This window comes from Oncorhynchus nerka, linkage group LG9a (genome assembly GCF_034236695.1).
Source record: "Oncorhynchus nerka isolate Pitt River linkage group LG9a, Oner_Uvic_2.0, whole genome shotgun sequence".
NCBI lineage: Eukaryota > Metazoa > Chordata > Actinopteri > Salmoniformes > Salmonidae > Oncorhynchus > Oncorhynchus nerka.
This window is the reverse complement of record NC_088404.1, coordinates 28,355,849-28,374,191: the sequence shown is the minus strand read 5'-3', so window position 1 is coordinate 28,374,191 and position 18,343 is coordinate 28,355,849.

The window sequence follows — 18,343 nt, the reverse complement described above, 5'->3', positions numbered from 1 at the left end:
TCTTTAAGGTATCAGAGTCTATTCCTTGCCGTGTGTAGTAGTCACTACAAGACAACTAGTAAAATGCTCTAATCATGTATTACTGTAGGATAACATTTCAGAATAAATCGGTAGGACAACTGGACCCCTTGAGTACCAGTACCCCCCCCCCCCCTACCGGCCTCGATAAGGCTCATCATGGGTCTGGTGTTGGTACCCGAGGCACAAACAAACATTTCGGACCCTATGTACGAGTTGTCAGTGGCCGTGTTATTGTGAGAGTGGCTGCAACCTTTCAACCAAATCTCCTGGTGTTTGTGCTTCAACACCCTCAGTGGCTGTCGAGGTCTGCCAGTCACCACCACGTCCGCGTGTGGCAACCTCTTCAGTACCTGCGAACTGAGACGAGGATATCGGTCTGTGATATCGCAAAGTGTTCCACCAGTGGGAGTCATCGGGTCAGTTGCTGGACTGATGCCATTAGTGTCTTGGTAGGGTTGACAGTCCCCCACAAAGTGGAAGGTGTGTCATCGGAAGCAGAGTATACTCTGCGCATCGATGTTTTTCTTGCCGGGACGGCCGCAGTGTTTGCGGAAGTGTCCGAAGGGCAAGAGAAGTTCATCTCAACTACCGTATTGCACGACTGCAAGGAGGAGGGAAGTTACTCATTCACAGAGACAGATGGCTCGAAATCATGAAAATAATTTTCAATCAGATTGGCTGATGGAATGTGTCGAGATATCGTAATATCTCCTTGGATCGGGTTCTGCACCAAGTGTTTCCTAAACGTCTTTTTCCCAAGGGGTGCTTTCGACAGATACCTCTCGTGAATGACTGCATTACAGCTAGCGTTAGGGGAGGACAGTGTCGTCGGTGGAGAAGGCACTGTAGCCTGTGACCATACCTGGTTCGTTTTCCAATCCATCAATGGGAGTAACCGATCCATCAAGTCTGCTCCAAGTAGCAGGGGTACAGTTTCGAGGCTGGTAATACACAGGGTGGACGAGCGATACGTCCTTGAAGTGTAGTTTCAGCATGACTCTCAATGTGAGAGGCGAGGTAGTCTGAGTGACACCTCGAAGTGTGGTGTCGCATCGTTCTACTTTTAACCAACGTTTAGTTGGCTTCAAAACCCTTTTTATATCATCAAACAATGTTTGAGAGATTAGTGATATTGTCGCACCCGAATCAATTAGCGCATGACAAGTTAAGCAGTCCTCCAAGACTGTTTCCAGGTATGGTTGTTTTGATTTGTGGTTAGTGGACATATTCCCCAGAAAGTGGAGTGGTCGTTCGCAACTACGTGATGTGTCAATTCTGTTCAAGGTGGAAGCAGATCGACTTTTCAGATTTTGAGTGGGCTTGGCTTTAACAAAGCTTTTGACCTTTTTCATCGCAACCTTTGTATCAGAGTCTATAGACAAAGCCCTTGGGCTTGTTTCTTGATCAAGCGGGCCTTGGATAGGGTCTCGAGTGAGAGCGGGAGAGATTTAAATTTTAACGTCCTTGCTATGGGTGTTAATTCCTGCGGACCTGGTGTCCGGTAATTCCCCGTCTAGTCCTTGTGACTTATCTTTTACCCTTTTCTAAAATGTTTCTCGCTTTAGTTCTTCACGTAGTGGAACTTCTGGAGAACATTGGACTACGTTTTGATCATCCTTCAACCCTTTGTTACACTTGTGCTCTGACACTTTGTGTGGGTTGGGTGCAGGAACGTAGTGAACAGGTCGATTGTAGCGGTAGTCGTTTTGATGGCGACATACTTTACAGTTATTTTGACCATGGAGGTTATTGCATTCATGGTTTCGTGGTGGAAACTGTTGTTGTGCGTCATCTCTTAACTTGTAGTGACACCCCATCCCGTGAACGGGACCGTTGTCATCATCTGACACTAATTAGCATAACGCAACGGACATAAATCTTCCTAGAAAATCTTCCTATTCATGAAAATCACAAGTGAAATATATTGGAACACAGCTTAGCCTTTTGTTAATCACCCTGTCATCTCAGATTTTCAAAATATGCTTTACAGCCAACGCTAGACAAGCATTTGTGTAAGTTTATCATAGCGTAGCATAGAATTATGCCTTGCTAGCAGCAGGCAACCTTGTCACGGAAATCAGAAAAGCAATCAAATTCAATTGTTTACCTTTGATGAACTTCGGATGTTTTCACTCAAGAGACTCCCAGGTAGACAGCCAAAGTTCATTTTTTCCCAAAATATTATTTTTGTAGGTGAAATAGCTCCGTTTGTTGAGAAATCACCCGGAAATTGCGGTCACCACAACCCCAAAAAATATTCCAAATTATCTCCATAATATCGACAGAAACATGGCAAACGTTGTTTAGAATCCATCCTCAAGGTGTTTTTCTAATATCGATTCGATAATATATCCGTCGGGACAATCCGTTTTTCACTAGGACCAATTGGAATAATGGCTACCTCTGTATTTTACGCAAGAATCTCTCTCGGAGCCACCATGTGACTACTTACGCAATGTGGCCGCCTACGGCTATTCTTCAACAGAAATGCGTAAAACTATGTCACAATGCTGTAGACACCTTGGGGAATACGTAGAAAGCGTAAGGTCGTAGATGGTACATTCACAGCTGAATTAGGGAGTCATTGGAACGCAGTGCTTTCAAAACCTGGGGCACTTCCTGATTGGATTTTTCTCAGGCTTTGGCCTGCAACATCAGTTCTGTTATACTCACAGACAATATCTTTACAGTTTTGGAAACGTTAGAGTGTTTCCTATCCAAAGCTGTCAATTAAATTCATATTCTAGCATCTTTTCCTGACAAAATATCCCGTTTAAAACGGGAACGTTATTTTTCCAAAAATGAAAATACCGCCCCCTAACACCAAGAGGTTTTAACGCTCCAATATCTGATAATGCACCCTCTAACTGGAGTGTGTGCTCCTGGTCAGACTTCAAAACCGAGTGGTCAGGGCTCTTAGCGTTGCAAGCTTTTGATGCCTCAAAGCTGTGCTTGGAAGCTCTATGAGTTGTAAGATAGGCAAGCCAATGTGGGCGGCAGGGCCCAAGTAGGTAATGAAGGTAGGATACATGTTCGACAAGAACATTTGTTTAAATGGTAACAGGTATTCCATGCCTGTTTCGGTGAGTAGGCCAAAGTAAGCTGAAAGAAGCCCTTGACAGTAAGCTTGTGGGTGTTCATTCCAAGCTTGTTTGACCATGTTAGCCAGTGAGCTATCGTGTTTGCGAGTTGCAGAACCACTGAATTCTAATTTCCAAGTTGTGGCAAGTTTAGCGTAGTCATTTAGCACGTGTTGCTGTTGTAGGCGAATTAACCTTGTCACGTGTCTATTCGAAGTTCGCTTCAACAGGTAAGCCCTGTCAGAATCCGTAGCATTCGGGTAGCCATCCAACGCGTCCTCTATGTCAGCTAGGAACGTCCCAGTATCGTTTGGCTGACCTGGAACGGGGTCAAAGGTGGGGAAATTCTTGACGAGTTTGTCAAGGTATTCCGCGTCAAGCTTCATCCTGTGGGGAAAGTGGGGCCGAAAGGGAGGAGAGATGAGAAGCCAAGCTTTGGCTTTGTTGGCCAAGAGGGGCCATATTACTCAGTGCCGAATGGCCGAGAGGAGAAGACTAAGGGACACATGATGGAGGCAATGTCTGAAACCTATCGTTTTCACTCCTTTGAGTAGCGGGCTCCGGTTGCTTGGATGGATAGTCACGCTGTAGAGCGTGACCATTCTGGACTTCCTCCAGATGGAACCTAAGTGTGGTACTCTGCTGCATTGCAGAGTCCACTTGAGCGCTTAGAGAACTGATTTTGGACATGTGAGTGTCGCACTTGCTCCTTTCGGTCTCAAACTTATCTGTCATGGTTTGCAGATAGAGGTCTTGAGTCCTGAGCGAGAGATTCAGTGATGAGATTTCTTCCGCTTGCTTAGAAATCAAGATTTCCATCTTCATCACCGAGTTCTCTCATCATTCATTTGGTCAGGGACTTCAATGAGTTCTGCTGATTTGTCATCCAACTTAGTCATTGTGTTCACTAATTGATTGTCTTTGGTCTGCAGAATTTTGAGTGTTACTCTGAGTAACGTTCAACAAAACTGCCTGCATGTTATCAAATTGCGCGCTCCTGTTCGTAGATAACTCAACAGATGTATCTAGTTTGGAGTGGACTACATCGTATTTATTTTGGGCTAAATCGAGTTGTTCCTTGAGACAACAATTTTGTTGAAGAGTTTGTGCTCGTTCATCTTCAAAAGTATTTGCAATTACTTTTAACTGTTCAGATTTCAAACGCAGTTCCTCGACTAGCAGAATGTTTTAATTTCCTGCTTTTGTCAATAGTTGCTCAGTTCTCTCCACCTGCCCCCTCATGTTAGCCATGTCTGGCACGTGCTTCAGCTGTGCACTGTGGTATTGGACCGATGCCACATTTTTATGGCGATACATCAGTGCAAAAGTGGGGAGAACCGTCACAAAGCCTGTGTTTGATGGTTGATTTTGGAGAGCGTTCACAATTTCGGCTGTTTTTTCTCTAACGGCATAATTAGGGTTGGTATCGCTACTGAGGTCAGAGATCAATCCTTTTATGGGTCGAGGTGCACTAATTAGCAGAGGAGTGGTGACCACCTCCTTTGATAGCTTGGACATTATTAGACAAATTTAGAGGAAAAATGTTCCTATTTTCTTTCAAAGTTTGGGTTTGGAATTCATTGGAAGCTGCAAAGACAATATACAGTATTTATAGAATTTGACGAACTACAGACTGCGGAGGCCCTGTTCAGTCACGTCTTCCGGCACTACGGGGTGCCTGATGACATAGTCTCTGATCGGGGTCCCCAGTTCACGTCCAGGGTCTGGAGGGCGTTCATGGAACGTCTGGGGGTCTCGGTCAGCCTCAGCTCAGGTTTTCACCCCGAGAGTAACGGGCAGGTGGAGAGAGTAAACCAGAATATGGGTAGGTATCTACGGTCAAATTGCCAGGACCGGCCGGGGGAGTGGGCGGCGTTCATCCCCTGTGCAGAGATGGCCCAAAACTCACTCCGCCACTCATCTACTAATCTCTCCCCCTTCCAGTGTGTACTGGGGTATCAGCTGGTTCTGGCACCTTGGCATCAGAGCCAGATCGAGGCTCCAGCGGTGGACGAATGGTTTAAGCGCTCGGAGGAGACCTGGGACGCCGCCCATGTGCACCTGCAATGGGCCGTAAGGCGGCAGAAGGTGAGGGCCGACTGCTACCGCAGTGAGGCCCCGGTGTTCGCACTGGCTCTCGACCCGAAAGCTGGCCCTCCACCTGCCCTGCCATAAGCTGGGCCCGTGGTTGGTGGGGCCATTCAAAGTCCTGAGGAGATTTAACGAGGTATGCTACAGGTTACAGCTTCCCCCAGATTACCATATTAACCCCTCGTTCCATGTGTCTCTCCTCAGGCCGGTGGTGGCTGGTCCACTCCAGCAGTCTGACGTGCGGGAGGTTCCTCCGCCCCTCTGCACATCGAGGGGGGCCCTGGCGTATGCTGTTCGAGCCATCCTGGACTTGAGGGCGACGGGCGAGGGGCCTTCAGTACCTCATGGAGTGGGAGGGTATGGTCCGGAGGAGAGATGCTGGGTGCCGGTGGAGGATGTCTTGGACCCTTCATTGCTGCGGAAATTCCACCGTCTCCATCCGGATCGCCCTGCGCCTCGTACTCCGGGTCGTCCCCGAGGTCGGTGTCGGCGCGTTGCTGGAGCCGCGCGACAAGGGGTGGGTACTGTCACAACTTCCTCCGAAGTCGGTCCCTCTCCTTGTTCGGGTGGCGGTCGACGTCACCGGCCTAGCCATCGTCGATCCACTTTTTATTTTCCATTTGTCTCGTCTTTGTCTTACACACCTGGTTTCAATTCCCCAATTACTTGTTCATTATTCAACCCTCCGTTCCCCCATGTTTGTTTGTTAGTGATTGTTTGTTTGTTTTGTAATAAGGTCCGTTATTGTGGGCTCGAATATTTTGTGTTATATTTGTGGAAACTTATATCCGCTGTCCTGCGCCTGACTCCTCTACACCAGCTACACACAGGCTTTATTACAGACAAATACATGTAGAAATGATGATTCTTTACTGATGCATCCAATGTGACATGAGAAGGATATGCAAAACTGTCAGAACAACTAGGACAATCAACCTATTATCATGTATTTATAGAATACTTATTTTTGCTTACTTGAATTTCAGTGTTTATATTTACTTTTTCCCATGGCTGTTAAAGAGGATTGCCTGATCTGTTGCTATCTCTGCACCTGGCACATGCACCTTGACAGAAGGTTTCAATCCGATCATGTAAATACTCCATATTACAGATCTTAAATGACAGGCCCAATGCAAAGACTTTACATAACTGGTCTTTCCCCAACAAATCACTCATGTAAACGATGCCAAAATGCTCATGGGAAATGTTGGTATTGTGTGAGCCTGTAACTCTCAACTCACAGCATCGCATCATATGAGAGGTTTCAATAGAAAGCTGAAATCCCTCGACTCTCCACACTGACTCTACAAAATGATGTGGATATTTAGGTGTAATCCAAGCTATTTTAGCCGGCGGAGACAGAGGAGAGTGAGAGAGCGATTGAGGGGCTGTGGCTAAATATATCTGGGAGAGAGGGAGGGAGCGCCACAACAGAGCAGGTACACAGCTGCTTGGTGATAGATAACAAATTGTCACAGCGGAGGTAACATGCACCAGGGCACTATAGCATTCATTTGCTAATTTCAAAATGTTCCACCCAGTAGAAGTAGTGAGTTTGTTGTTGCACTGTAATTAATAGCTCTCCTTTTTACAGCTAACAGATAGGCCTAGGCTGTTCCATCGCATAAGTTAATTCATACTTACTTCTCTTGTGTGAGGCTGAAGCGGGATGCACAGTGAACCATTTCAGATTTCCCTTGCTGCTACCCCCATCACTACCTAAAATATAGCTCACACCTTCATGTCATTCAGCCATCATGGTGAGCAGGAAATTAGATTACTTCTGACAAAGACTGATCTCTTGGCCGTGAATACATTTCTGAAGTTTTGTGAAAATCTCATGTTAAATCCTATTTTAATAAGAGAATCAGGGACTAGACACTGGGAGGTGTTGTTCCTATAGGAGCCTGCTCTGACCATGTGTCAAAGCTGAAATATTTATGGTGGAACATTGAAACCCATTCAATATTAATGTCTGGGTGCTCTGGAATGGAGTGTACATCTCGAAAGTGGGGTAGAAAAAATATTGTACGTGGTCTGGAATTCATGCCATGGTATTTGACCAGGACCAGGCTCACCCTTGTTAAAGCACCTAACACTTTCATCATCACTCACTGACACACAATATCCAGTGAAGCACTAAGCTATCTCTTATAGAGAAATGTAAAGCATCTCTTTCACATAATGTAACGATTTTCGTTGGTGGAAGGAGAGGAGGGCCAAAGTGCAGCGTGATACGTATCCATAATACTTTTAATCCAGAATGAATACACAAACAAAAACAACAAAACAATAAACGAACAGTTCTGACAGGTGCAACAAACACTAACCAGAAAACAATCATCTCCAACTCACACCCTGACCAAACTAAAACAGAGACATAAAAAAGGAACTAAGGTCAGGACGTGACACTTAAATGAGTGTGCAGATTACCTCTTAAGTATGTCACTGTATGAGAAGAGATAAGATGCAATATGATGTCTATTGAAAGTGCTATTAGTGTCCTGTGATTTTACTCCTTTAGATTTCTCACAAAGCTATCCCCTCGACCAGGTAGGGGTCAGAAGCTGTTAAATGTATAATTATGTGAATTTACACGAGCAAAAACTCTACTCGACCTCACTCTTCTGTTTTGACACGACCCATATATGCTAATATTTCAGTGTCTGTACTTGAAGAGTGTCCCACATACTGTATTACCATAACCATTTGCTTTGAGTAAAATATGCACTATTGGATAGACATTCACATTTCCATTTTATTTCAATCAATAGAGATTATTTGTATAACAAGAGAGCCCTAGAATTACATAGACAATACACTGAAGCTAATAATTTATCCCTAACATTCAGTGTTTTTCCCCCAAACACATTTTGAGAAAATGTCCCTCCTTCAATTGCATATTTCCCTGAAACTGAATATTCTTTCCCTGGCACGATTGCCAAATCATGACAGGTTACTTCAACTTTGTCTAAGAATACTTTGCGTTCCAAAGACATTTATTACCATGGAGATGGAGCCATTATCCTCTGCAACAAGTAATTTACTTTCAATAGAGATATTGAGATTTTGTCTGAAAAAGATTTGTCCTAAAACTATTGGACAAACATATTCCCCCTAGTGTACAACACAGCCTATGTTACAAGATAAAGACTAACCAAATTAATAATAATCAACCAACCAACAAACCAAATATAATTGTCCTTTTGTAATGAGTATGAACTACTGACATAAAGCATTATCTTTGTCAGGACATTTCCTATTCCGGAAAAACTGAAAAGCATTTGTTGGTGTTTACTGATCAGGTCAGGCAGACATGACAAACCTTTGGCCCTGAGAAAACAAACTTATTGGCGTCATCTTTCACAGGCTATGAATTCTGAAAGTATTTAGACCCCTTGACTTTTTCAAAATTTTGTTACGTTACAGCCTTTTTCTAAACATTTTCCCTCATCAATCTAAACACAATCTACACAATCTACACACAATACCCCATAATGGCAAAGCAAAAATAGTTTTGTTTTGCTAATGTATACCACCTTTACTCAGTACATTGTTAAAGCACCCTTGGCAGCGATTACAACCTTGAGTCTTCTTCGGTATGACGCAACAAGCTTGGCACACCTGTATTTGGAGAGTTTCTCCCATTCTTCTCTGCAGATCCTCTCAAGCTCTGTCAGGATGGATGGGGAGCATCGTTGCACAGCTATTTTCAGGTCTCTCCAGAGATGTTCGATCAGGTACATGTCCAAACTCTGGCTGGGCCATTCAAGGACATTCAGAGAAGCCACTCCCGTGTTGGTTTTGTGCTTAGCGCCGTTGCTTCTGTTGAGGTCCTGAGCAGGTTTTCATCAAGGATCTCTCTGTACTTTGCTCTGTTCATCTTTCCCTCGATCCTGACTAGCCTCCCAGTCCCTGCCGCTGCTACTACCATGCTTCACCGTAGGGATGGTGACAGGTTTCCTCCAGACGTGACGCTTGGTATTCGGGCCAAAGAATTCAAAACTCCACAAAAGTGCCTTTTGGAAAACTCCAGGCAGGCTGTCATTTACTGAGTGACTTCCGTTTGACCACTCTACCATAAAGGCCTGATTGATGGAATGCTGCAGAGATGGTTGTCCTTCTGGAAGGCTCTCCACAGAGGAACTCTGGAGCTCTGTCAGAGTGACCATCGGGTTCTTGGTCACCTCCCTGACCAAGGCCCTTCTCCCCCGATTGCTCAGTTTGGCTGGGCGGCCAGCATTAGGAAGAGTCTTGGTGGTTCCAAACTTCTTCCATTTACGAATTATGGAGGCCACTGTGTTCTTCAATGCTGCAGTGTTCACTGTTTAGGGACCCTTCCCCAGATCTGTGCCTCGATACAATCCGTTCTCGGAGCTCTATGGTCAATTCCTTCGACCTCATGGCTTGATGTTTGCTCTGACATGCACTGTCAACTGTAGGACCTTGTATAGACAGGAGCGTGCCTTTACAAATAATGTCTAATCAATTTGATTTACCACAGGTGGACTTCAATCAAGTTGGAGAAACATCTCAAGGATGAGCAATGGAAATAGGATGCACGTGAGCTCACAGCAAAGAGTCCGAATACTTATGTAAATAAGGTATTTCAGTTTTTATTTATAATAAATCGGAAAACATTTCTAAACCTGTTTTGCTTGGTCATTATGGCGTGTTGTGTGTTGATTTGAGGGGATACATTTTATTTTTAATTTTTAGAATAAGGCAGTTGCTTAACAAAATGTGGAAAAAGTCAAGGGTCTGAATACTTTCTGAATGCACTCTATTTACTTTGAAACAATATCACATCTAATGCCATCATAGCCCCAAAATGTGTAGTTATTTTTAACGCGTGCATAATTGCTTTCCCGTTCCCCCCTCCAGCCCGGACCATCCTAGCTACCCCTGTATCATTCACCTTTCGTACCATCCTGCCCGCCCTAACCACCCCACTGTCCCTACCCCAGGCGTGGTCTATGGATCCCAGGCATGACAAGGACCTGCCAAACATCAGCTCAGTCAGATCCCCCAAGCTGACAAGACAATCAATCTTCACCTGCTGCAGAGTAACTTTACACCAGAATCTGTCATCAGCCCACCTGCCCCATGCCCCCGTCTACCGCCCTCTGCCAAGGAGAACTAAAATATAACTGGAAAAAATCCTCTGCCCTCTAATTGTCAGCAGTGAGGTAAAAAATGAATCTTCAAATAGATAGTTAAAATTGATTTTGGTTAGTCTGGTGTTACAGCGACTAGGTCCCAGGTATGCCCACTACTGCAACAGCAACAACATGCACTGAAACTCTCCCTTATCCACTTTGTCCTTCCTTACTACTTCTACCACCACACAACTAATAACTATAACCATATGATAGTAATAAAGAAGGGCTATAATAATTTAATCCAGTATATTTAGAGGGCAAATAGTGAGGTCCTGAATGTTCACACAGTGCCATAGAGCCAATAAGCAGAGTCAGGCTTGCAGCACTAACAGGATTAAGCACCAGGAGTTGATGTCTTTTACGGCCGCTGGCAGGCTCGGGCTTGGAAATAATGGGATCAGTTCCCCAGCACTTCATCACGGGAGAAACCACCTCTTCCCACATTAGGTCTCCGTGAGAGGCTCCGCTGCACGTGTAGGCCCACAGTCACACTGGAACACACCCGCAAATAAATTGTAAACAAGCAATGACAACACGGATAAATACACATTGAAACAACAAACAGTTTCAAGAGGGGAGTATTTCACACGAGCGAGTGGCAAACATTTTAACAAACACACAGCCTCAGGAAGGTTAAAGGTTCATGAAGGAGGAGCAGTCAATTACCTGTCTGTGAGCACACTGTGTCACTGACTGACCAACTAACAGCAGGCAGCCTTACAGAACAAGGTTCATGCAATTGGTACATATTGTGAATGTAAGATATCTTCAGCGATGTCTCTTGCCATGTTCACAATTAGAGGGGTTCTTCCTCCAACTATATATTTTTAATCGGCTGTAAATTAAAAGGGAACGGCGTCTACCTACATTGCAGATTATGTAAAAGAGGATAAAACTAGAGGAAAGATGAACATGAAGGGTTATGAAGATGGATCATTAGGAGTTAGTGGGATATAATGAGATTTGCTTTGATGCCACGGTGCTCAGAAGAGATTTGCCAGATGGCAAGAGCATTCTTTGATTGTCAAATCACAAGCCTTACAGTCACAAAAATAAATATACATGAAATATGTCACAACGGCTAAGGACAGGAGGAAGATCAAGGCTCAGCCTTGGGGTCACATTCCAATCCATACAGTGAGCATCTCGTGCATAAGTAGGACATGGAGTGTCACTGCAATTTATCAACCTTGACAATGCATGTGTTATGGAATGATTCGATCCCTGTAACGATGTTTAGTATATTGTTGGTTTGTGATTACAGTTGCGTTGACTCTACCTAGACATAACACTCATTGATTTGAAGTTTGCTATTCATCCCAAAAAATTAAACACAACACAACAAATATGTTAGAAAAGTGAAATACATAGTATACAATATGACAAAAAGTCCAATGTTTTCTCAGCATCAGCAGTTCTCTGTGCTTATCTTCTTAGCAATCCATTTTCTTGTGCAGGGGAAATGTGAAGGTCAGAGGATTGGAAGCATAGAATTAATAGGATCTCTGTGTTTTGTGACTTCAGAATCGAAATTGGTTTTGCAAGTTATGGGTGAATACATATAGCTAGCTATATTAGAAAGGGGGGCACATGTTTGCATGAATGATTTTTTTTTTACTATCATAGAGCTTTTTCTGGCTTAGGCTCTGGCCAGCATTTTTCATGGATATCATTCACTATTTATGGAACCAGCAAAAATGTTCATACACAATGAACTGTTTGGGTTGTTTACAACTGAAAGGTTGTACATCGGGTTTGTATGAGCGTACTGTAACTCAACATTATAAATCATCTCTGTATACATCAATGATGTCGCTCTTGCTGCTGGTGAGTCTGATCCAGCTCTACGCAGATGACACCATTCTGTATACTTCTGGCCCTTCTTTGGACACTGTGTTTTAACAACCCTCCAGACGAGCTTCAATGCCATACAACTCTCCTTCTGTGGCCTCCAACTGCTCTTAAATACAAGTAAAACTAAATGCATGCTCTTCAACTGATCGATGCCTGCACCTGCAAGCCCTTCCAGCATCACTACTCTAGACGGTACTGACTTACAATATGTGGACAACTACAAAAACCTAGGTGTCTGGTTAGACTGTAAACTCTCCTTCCAGACTCACATCAAACATCTCCAATCCAAAGTTAAATTTAGAATTGGCTTCCTATTTCGCAACAAAGCATCCTTTACTCATGCTGCCAAACATGCCCTCGTAAAACTGACCATCCTACCGATCCTCGACTTCGGCGATGTCATTTACAAAATAGCCTCCAATACCCTACTAGATAAATTGGATGCAGTCTATCACAGTGCCATCCGTTTTGTCACCAAAGCCCCATATACTACCCAGCACTGCGACCGGTACGCTCTTTTTGGCTGGCCCTTGCTTCATACTCATCGCCAAACCCACTGGCTCCAGATCATCTACAAGACCCTGCTAGGTAAAGTCCCCCCTTATCTCAGCTCGCTGGTCACCAAAGCAGCACCCACCTGTAGCACGCGCTCCAGCAAGTAAATCTCTCTGGTCACCCCCAAAGCCAAGTCCTCCTTCAGCCGCCTCTCCTTCCAGTTCTCTGGTGCCAAAGACTGGAACAAATGACAAAAATCTTTGAAACTGGAAACACTTATCTCCCTCACTAACTTTAAGCACTAGCTGTCAGAGCAGCTCACAGATTACTGCACCTGTACATAGCCCATCTATAATTTAGCCCAAACAACTACCTCTTCCCCTACTGTATTTATTTATTTTGCTACTTTGCACCCCATTATTTCTATCTCTAATTTGCACATTATTCCACTGCAAAACTACCATTCCAGTGTATTACTTGCTATATTGTATTTACTTCGCCACCATGGCTTTTTTTTGCCTTTACCTCCCTTATCTCACCTTATTTGCTCACATTGTATATAGACTTATTTTTCTACTGTATTATTGACTGTATGTTTGTTTTACTCCATTTGTAACTCTGTTGTTGTATGTGTCGAACTGCTTCGCTTTATCTTGGCCAGGTCACAATTGTAAATGAGAACTTGTTCACAACTTACCTACCTGGTTAAATAAATGTGAAAAAATATATTTAAAAAATAAATACAAATAAATGACCAGTAAATCTCTCAATAAGTGGAATTGCATCATCTATACTTTTTGATGTTTTATCATTTAACCTTTATTTAACTAGGCAAGTCAGTTAAGAACAAATTCTTATTTACAATGATGGCCTACCCCGGCCAAACCCTCCCCTAACCCGGACAATGCAGGGCCAATTGTGCGCCGTCCTATGGGACTATACTCATTGGTCATACATAGCCTTCTGGGCAGTGGTAGCACTGTAATTTTACAGTATTAATTGCTACACTTGCATGGTATATTATGCCTGAATGGTGCAGTCAGACCTTTGATTATTTGATGCCACCAGGGCCACAATATTTTGTCCCCTCTCTGATTTGTCCGAGTGTGACCCCCTCACCATGGGTTACTGCAGCTAGTGTTGCCACTACCAGCCACTACCTGGGTGGGGGCACCCCACTGGAATCCTCACCGGCTAGGAACAAGGTCGTCAAGGTTCTCATTAGCAGCTTTGATAAATTCCTTGTATATTATGTTCACCCATCAGGGGGCTTTGGCTTTGTAGGACCAACCCTGCCAGGCAGGCTCAGAATCTTGAGAGGAGGTACTGCTTTAGTGGGTCTCTGACCGCATTTATATTTATAGGCTACGTATAGGCTGCGTATAGGCTAATATAGGCTGCGTATAGGCTACTTACAGTAGGCCCATAAAACAGATAAGGACTTTTCCTTAGTGTATGGGATGCACAGGTGGGTGTCTAGGGTATAGAGCTGGGGACTGTTCAATCATGATAGGAAAATAAATAAATAAATAAACAGTATTTATCATTTATTTTAAAATGTATATCACATATCTGCACATATCTGCTCACAGACACACATGGGCTCTGGGATTTGCAACCATTTTACTTTTTCACTCAGTTAACTCCACACTTTTCCAAACACAAAAACATACACCTTCCATCGCAATACACCCGCACAAACCCACATACTGTGCCTTCTATGTCCTCTGCTTGTTGTGTTTTTATCCCTACCATGTTGATTCTGAGTACTTTTGTGTTCCAGTTCCTTACATTTTAATAAGATGTATTATTTAGCAAATTATAATTTATTCTAATGCTGTCTTATCTAATCATAAAATACTATAAATAGAAAGTCGAAAGTCAATCAAACAATTGGCCTTTCCTTAATATTAATGACCCCTCTCTCCCCCTCCAATATCATGTGTTTCTGGAGATGTACAGTATGCTGATCAAGAGGCCCACACATTCTTCCTACCTCATTCCAATCTAGAATGGCTGCTATTTAATTTGCAAAATAAACAGCAATTAATGCGAGTGAATGGAATTGGGCACAGGAGAGAAATGAGGCTTTGATGGAGGGTTTCTAAGCGTGCTCGGCTTCTTTCATGTATAGTAAAGTAAAAACACAGGTTTTCTCTCAAGCAGGTATTTCATTACCAGTCCCTCTGGCCTAATCAGCATGCACTCTAGGACCTGCTTTTACTATGTTTATCCAAAGGCTTCAAGACAATGGTGACAGAAATTACAATAAGGGAAAGAGTGTGTCACATATAATTCTTCCTGTGTGATATGTGGAGGTGTATTGTGTTATTGCTCTGGGTCTGTTTGATTAAGATTCATTGTTGAAATGAAACTATGAAAGGTAGTTTCAGAGGAACCTCATACATATTAAAAGGAGCTTCATGTGTTGTTAATTATAATTGTTATTACTTCATGTTGCTTCATTTTTTCTTTTTAACATTCAGGCATAATGTACCATGAAAGTGTTACAAACTCAACCCCTTTACAGTATGAATTGTATGAGTATGTGTGTGTGTATGTATCCCACATCTGTTGCTATGGGGTAATGATGTTAGGGACTATATGTGACCGACTAGCTGGATTCTGTTTTATATAGCGACTTTTGAAATTGTGTATTTTACATTGGATAAAAGTAGAGAATCAGAGCTAGAAAATGGTATATCATACACTACAATTGAGGAACAATGGGAAAGTAATTATGATTTGAAAAATAATAAACTTGAAAACCCACTTTTGAGAAAATGGATCTTGGATGTTTTGGTAAACCTACTAGAGAGCTCCTCTTTGTCTACACCCATTCAGCATCGTTCACTCCCTCTTAAGCCTTAGCCCCACCCATCTCACCTCTTGACGCACCCATCCCTTTAGCGGGATCATTGTCATCAACACCCACTGAATTGCAGCGCGCCAAATTCAAATTAAATTACTAAACATATTTAATTTTCATGAAATCACAAGTGCACTATAGCAAAACACAGCTTAGCTTGTTGTTAATCCTCCTGGCGTGTCAGATTTCAATACAGCTTTTCGGCAAAAGCATAACAAGCGTTTATGTAAGAACATCTCTCTCCGTAGACAAAATATTACAAACAACTAGCAGCCAAGTAGATTGAAAATTCCAGAAATTCCAAATAGTTTCCATAATGTCCACAGAAACATGTCAAACGTTTTTTTTATAATCAATCCTCAGGTTGTTTTTAAAATATATAATCGATAATATATCAACCGGCACTGTCGCTTTTTCAATAGGAGAGGGAGAGACAATGGCTGCCCCACTCTGTTGTGCAAGCAAAACTCATGCAAACACCCAGCTATCCACCGACGCGATGTTATCTTTCTCGCTCATTTTTCAAAATAACTATGTCTACTGTTGAAACCTTGAGGAAGCGATAGGAAAAGGAATCTGATTGATATCCCTTTAAATGGAGCGAAGGCAGGCTATGGAACATGGAGCTTTCAAAATAGAAGCCACTTCCTGGTTTGATTTTTCTCAGGTATTCGCCTGCAATATCAGTTCTGTTATACTCACAGACAATATTTTGACAGTTTTGGAAACTTTAGAGTGTTTTCTATCCTAATCTGACAATTATATGCATATTCTAGTTTCTGGCTACGTTTTCTAGTCAAAAACGAAAATCCTGCCACCTACACTCAAGAAGTTTTAAGGATTCACATGTGATGCCATGTACTAAACAAACAAAGATTTCAAGACTAAAGGCTGTTTTATACTATGTACACTACCGTTCAAAGGTTTTGGGCTACTTAATAAATGTCCTTGTTTTGAAAGGAAAATGTTTTGTCTATTAGAAATATCATCAAATTGATCCAAAATACAGTACAGACATTGTTAAAGAAGCAATAAAACTGTTTGTCTTTAGACTAGTTTAGTATCTGGAGCATCAGCATTTGTGGGTTCGACTACAGTCTCAAAATGGCCAGAAACAAAGACCTTTCTTCTGAAACTCGTCAGTCTATTCTTGTTCTGAGAAATGAAGGCTATTCCATGCCAAGAAACTGAAGATCTCATACAACGCTGTGTACTACTCCTTTCAAAGAACAGCGCAAACTGGCTCTAACCAGAATAGAAAGAGGAGTGGGAGGCCCTGGTGCACAACTGAGCAAGAGAAAAAGCACATTAGAGTGTCTACTTATCATATCTCAGACTGGCCAATAAAAATAAAAGATTAAGATGTGCAAAAGAACACAGACACTGGACAGAGGAACTCTGCCTAGGAAGCCAACATCCCAGAGTCACCTCTTCAATGTTGACGTTGAGACCTGTGTTATGCACTAGTTAAATTTCTAAGTGACCCCAAACTTTTGAACGGTAGCATATATCGACAGTTGTCACAGTGACGTCATGAACATTCTATTGACGTTCGACATCAACCTTGTCGTTGTCGTCATGAAAAAGTTTAAACACAAAAACAACAGTCAGCATGACATCAGCAGCCTGGTGTTCAAAAATAGCATAACTAGTGCATTTAACACCAATAAACCCTCCAGTTTAAAAAAGTATTTAATATATGTCAATCTAGCAAACCAGGCAACTAAAAGCAACTTTCTAAACAATGTTTTGGTATGTTCCTAGCTTGTTAGCTAGCTAGCTAACTTAAATAATGACCATATCATATAGCTGAGAACGTCTACACTTTAGCTCATTTGTCTTCATTATTACAGAAAAATAAACTCCAAACAAGATCATTATTTACAAGATAATGTTGAGCCAATTAGAGAAAATAGCTTATGGTTGTGAGTGTGGGACGAAATAAATAAAAGTGGAGACAACATTCTCTGTGTTCTCTTTTCGACTCCTTCCGCATATTTGCAATCAAACGGCAGAATTTTCTCCATCTCCTTAGCGATCATACTCTATTACCATCGAGCATTCCACTGATTTCAAAACTTGGTCCTCCAGATAGTGGAGACCAACACATTTGCAGTTCTACCACTACGTTCCTGTCTTTTTTCGTGGCTAAACCAACTATTTACAGATTGCATACAAGTTTGTTATTAAGAGAAAATAAAGTTCACATGTTCCAGAAGGCATTTCTGCCCCCCAAAAATGCATTATGATAAATGAAATAAAAATGCCTCTCCTGTGAAGTAGTGACAGGTGACATACGCCTACTTTCCTGAAACAAGTCACATATAGGATCAAAAATAATAATTGCATGCCAAAAATGTAATTTTTGTAATGGCAATCCTGGTTATAGGTAACAATCCTTCTCATGAACTGCCAACATTATTATGCATATTATTTGTTAATTATGGAAGTTAAGATATGCAAGATTTTTTAATACATTGCCTTCGTAAAGTATTCAGACACCTTGACTTTTTCCACATTTTGTTAGGTTTTTCAAAAATGTTTTAAATTAAATAGACTTCTCAGGAATCTAGACACAGTACCCCATAATGACAAAGCAAAAACAGTTCATTTTTATTTTTGTATATGTATATAAAAATATATATATATATATATATATATATATATATATTTAAATAAGTATTCAGACCCTTTGCTATGAGACTCGAAATTGAGCTCAGGTGCATCCTGTTTCCAGTGATCATCCCTGAGATGTTTCTACAACTTTATTG